The sequence below is a fragment of the Prionailurus bengalensis genome, chromosome C2 (assembly GCF_016509475.1).
Source record: "Prionailurus bengalensis isolate Pbe53 chromosome C2, Fcat_Pben_1.1_paternal_pri, whole genome shotgun sequence".
NCBI classification, from domain to species: domain Eukaryota; kingdom Metazoa; phylum Chordata; class Mammalia; order Carnivora; family Felidae; genus Prionailurus; species Prionailurus bengalensis.
The window spans coordinates 66,142,995-66,148,268 of NC_057350.1; positions in this window are offsets into that span (position 1 = coordinate 66,142,995).

The window sequence follows — 5,274 nt, forward strand, 5'->3', positions numbered from 1 at the left end:
GGACGGCAGAATTGAGTAGTTGCAAAAGAGACAGTATAGCCCCCAAAGCCTAAAATGTTAACTATCTGGCCCTTTACAGGAAAAGTTTGCCAACTCCTAGTCTCAAACTATCAACTTACTCTTCAATTATTATGGAACAAACATAATAAACAACCACAAAACTGATTAAACTATTGTTAGTAGGTAATAGCTTTTTAAATGGATGTAACACATGATTACTTACTCTTTGTAAAATGATGAATCATAAAGTTAAAAATAGGACTACCTTATGATCCAGCAATTGCACGACTAGGTATTTACCTAAAGGATACAAAAATACTGATTTGAAGGGACACATGCACCCTAATATTTATAGCAGCATTATAAACAATAGCCAAATTGTGGAAAGAGCCCAAATGTCCGTCAACTGATGAATGGATAAATAGGGTATGGTATACATACAATGGAACATTACTCAGCCATCAAAAAGAATGAAATCTTGCCATTTGCAATGACGTGGCTAGAGCTAGAGAGTATTATGCTAAGTGAAAAGAAGTCAGAGAAAGAAATACCTTATGACTTCACTCATAGGTGGAATTTAAGAAACAAAACAGATGAACATAGAGGGAGAAAAAAGAGAGGCAAACCATAAAATAGACTCTTAACTATACAGAACACACTGAGGGTTGCTTTAGGGGAGGATGGGCTACATGGGTAATGGCCATTAAGGAGAGGCACTTGTGATGAGCACTGGGTGTTAAATATAAGTGATGAATCACTAAATTCTACTCCTGAAACCAATATTGCACTATATGTTAACTAAAATTTAAGTAAAAACTTGAAACAATAAGTAAGTAAGTAAGTAAGTAGGTAAGAATCAGCATAGATAAAGCTAATCTCCTTAAGCCAAAAGTAACTGCTATAACTAGTTTGGGGTATTTGTTGCCAGTCTCCTCTGCATTCACATACACATACACATACACATATGTGTACTAATAAGCCATTTGTTGTCATATTATTCTCATTCTATTTTTCCATTCAACAAACTTTTCATATCTGTTTTCCATATGGAGACTTTCCACACCTGTATGTAGCTCTACCTCCTTAACTTTATATGTATTATACATAGATTATGTGCATTTTAATTTTTGTTACTGTGAAATCCCCTCCATAGTGCCTGCACCAATTTATACTCCCACCAGCAGGGAATGATAGATACTGTTCCTCCACACCCTGATGCTTGCTATTTATTAAGCATTTTCCTGCTTACTAATGTGTCAGTTTGCCAGGCCTAATTTTTTTTTTGTCGTATTGCCTTTTCTTGGCCTTCCAGAACAATGCAGAGGAATAGTTAAGACCAAGCATAGTCTTAGGGATGATGTATACAGTTATGTGAATAGTACACTGCACAATTCTAAGGGTACCATTCATAAACCTTTAGAAGGTCTTAGGTTTTTTGTCACGTTTCTGATTTTAATTCATTTTTATTTCATGTGTGGACTCATATTTCTTGGAGACTGCTCTGTCCGACTCTTTGACACAGGAGTGTGTGTGGTGCCTTCTAAGTGGTATGATTTGAAGGGGACTGGGAAGAGTTCCTTATCACCCAATACCTCCTCATCCACCTGCCATACCTTCTAAACTTCTGTGAAACACCAAAATAACAATATCCAACTGGAAATTAAGATAAAGAGATATATCCAAATTGTTTATGTAATGTATGAAACAATTCTCCTGGGTCTCTATGAATGCCAAACTATAAAACCCTAGGCGATAAGAACATTGCACGTGTATGTAAGAGACAGTTCAATCAGAGGTCATTGTGTCGTGTTAAATATTGGAAGATGGTGCAGGGTGTGCTTTTGACTTGGGCTGATACCAGCTCTTGACCCTGATCTGTATCTAGGAACAAATTTTCTGACAGCTTGAATCTGATGACTGTACCCCAGGAAGAACAAAAGCCATGTTTCATTTATGGCCACCTAAAGATAGCAGCTGACTTTTCATATTTGAATTCGTGTAATGTGATCTTTGCTAAGTTCCTTCTGGGTGCCTGTCCCATGTCAGGGCCAAGGAGGGAGTCCTGTGCAGTATTTGATCCATTTTTAAAAAAACTTTATATGATCTCATTTTATCCCGGTGACTTTTGTGACAAAAAATGTAACTTACATAGTACATAGTGTATGCATTTGCACTACAGGAAGAATCAGAATAAAGGGAAAAGGAAGTTCAATCACTTGTTGCCTTTGTGCCCTTGGACATACAGCCCCAGTTTCCTCAGTTTTAGACAGTAAGACCTGTCTTGCCCTGCTCAACTGTGGAAAGACCTCACTCTGCTTACCTCACAGGCACCTCACTTTGTAACAACAAAACCTGTGTAATAGGAGTTAATAAAATTTCTACCTTTTCCCTTCACCGAATAAAGCCAAGAGTTTGTAAGCTTCACTGTCAATTTCTTAGAAACCCAATTATTGTGAAAGTTTCCCTTTACCTGCTTTTTCCCCTCTTTACCCTCTGGCCAGTTCTGATATATATATACACACACACATACATACATTTCTGATTTTATACATTTATGTGTATAGATACATACATATATCTACACACATAAGATATATTTTACATAAACATATGTGTATTATAATCCTGCTGCTTCCAATAGTTTCCATCCCTAAAATCATGAGTTCTGTATCATTTTCTCCTTCCACTTAGACTCCTTTTGGCTTCAAGTCCAAGTTGCCCACGCTTTCCTCCCCATAATCTTGGCGACCTAGTTCCAAAGCTTTTTGATTTGACTCATTTGAAGATTAAATGTATATTCACCTCCTCCCCACCCCCTTTTCCTTGGAAGGAGCTGTCTCACCCCCAAATGTATATTGACTTTAGACAACAATTTACAAGGCCGGTTATTTCATATGTGTGTTTGATTACTTCCCCCATTTTCTAGAACCCCCAAAACGTTTGAATTGCCATACCCTCTGCCTTCCGCTCAGTCATCTTCTCCATCGTGTCCTTTTTGTGTCCAGCTGATTTTCTGTCTGGGTTAGTTGGATTTCTTAGGTCCTTACCACTCCAAGTGTGGACATAGACCAGCAGCACCAGCAGCATCCAGGAGCCTGTGGGAAAGAAGGCTCGGGGCCCACCCAAGACCCAGGGACTAGAACGTGCATTTAACAAGCTCCCCAGGTGATCTGTATTCACTTTAATGCTGGAGAACCTGCTCTGAAATTATATGCACGTGCTCTGGGTTCCCTTAACGTGGAATCTGAAGCAGACGAACAAGACAAGGCAGGCAGAAATTTTATCTTAACTGTTGCCGATTTCCAATGTGGTTGGAAAGCCAGGGTCGTTCAAGCTCAAGCGCAGCTGGACTGTGACCTGGTTATCTTTTTATTTCTCACTGTAGTGCTTTTAACTACTGTTGCTTCTTCTTTCCTTTACTTCTTTAACTCCTTTCCTCCTGCTTCATCTCTGCCCCTGCCGTCTGCTTCCTCACAGCCCTGCCTGGCTCCACAGCTGCCTTCTCTGTGTCAGGGCTGCCTGTGCAAAGCAGGACTGAGATATGTGGCCACTCACATCAGTCTACTATTTGGCCTTCCCTTTTAATATTCGTTAAATATTTGATCAACATTTATTTAGTGACAAGTCATGTTATTTATTTAAAAAAAAATTTTTAATGTCTATTTTTCAGAGAGAGACAGATAGACAGAGCGTGAGTGGGGAAGGGGCAGAGAGAGAGGGAGACACAGAATCGGAAGCAGGCTCCAGGCTCTGAGCTGTCAGCACAGAGCCCGATGCGGGGCTCAAACTCACAGACTATGAGATCATGACCTGAGCTGAAGTCGGACCCTTAATGGACTGAGGCACCCAGGTGCCCCACAAGTGATGCTGTTTTAAAAATTTATGGTAAAGGGGCACCTGGGTGGCGCAGTCGGTTAAGCGTCCGACTTCAGCCAGGTCACGATCTCGCGGTCCGTGAGTTCGAGCCCCGCATCAGGCTCTGGGCTGATGGCTCAGAGCCTGGAGCCTGTTTCTGATTCTGTGTCTCCCTCTCTCTCTGCCCCTCCCCCGTTCATGCTCTGTCTCTCTCTGTCCCAAAAATAAATAAACGTTGAAAAAAATTAAAAATTTATGGTAAAATACAGATAAAATGTACTGTCTTAGCCATTTTTAAGTGTACAGTAATGCTAAGTATATTTATATTGTTGTGCAACCAATCCTTTTTCATCTGATAAAACTAAAACTCTACCCTTTAAACAACTCCTTATTCCTCTCTTGCTCCAGCCCCTGGCAACCATTCTCCTACCTTTTTATACTTTATTGAGAAATGACTGCAAATAAATTTGTATATATTTAAAATGTACAACGTGATGATTTGCTATACATATACATTTTAGAATGATTACCAACATCGGAATAATTAACGCATCCATCACTCCACACAGTAGACATAGTTAATTAACTCTGTGCGTGTGTGCGTGTGTGTGTGCATGTGTGTGTGGTAAGAATGCTTAAGATCTACTCCCAGCAGCTTTCAAATAAATAATACTGTATTATTAGCCAACTGACTACATTAACAATGCTGTATTATTAACTATAATGCCTATACATTGCCGCCATTCCACTTTCCGTTTCTATGAGGTTAGCTTTTTATTAGTTTAGGTATCTCGTACAACTGGAACCATATAGTACTTGTCCTTTTGTGACTGGCTTATTTCATTAGCGTAATGTCCTCAAAGTTCGTCCATGTTGTAGCCTGTGTCAGAATTCCCTTCCTTTTCAAGGCTGAAAATATTGCATTATATGTATATATCACATTTTGTTTGTCCATTCATCTGTTGGTGGACACTTTGGTTGCCTCCACCTGTGTTGTGAATAATGCTGCTGTGAACGTGGGTGTGCAAATATCTCTTCAAGACCCGGCTTTCAATCCAGAAGTGGAATTGCTGGATCATATGGTTCTATTTTTAACTTTGGGGGGAACCACCATACTCTTTTCCACAGTGGCTGCACCATCTCCCATTCCCACTAGCAATGCACGAGGGTTCTAATTTCTCCACATCATTGCCACACACTTGTTATTTTCTGGGTTTGTGACAGCAGCCATCCTAATGGGTGTAAAGTGAGGTCCCATTGCATTTCCCTAACGATTGTTGCTGGGCATCTTTTCATATATTTGTTGGTGAGTGATTTTTTTTTTTTGATGCAGAAGGTGTATCAAGTACTTCATGGTCAAAATAAGTAATTTATTCTGTGCCGTGTTCCAAACCAGACAACTTCTTAGAAGGCATGTTT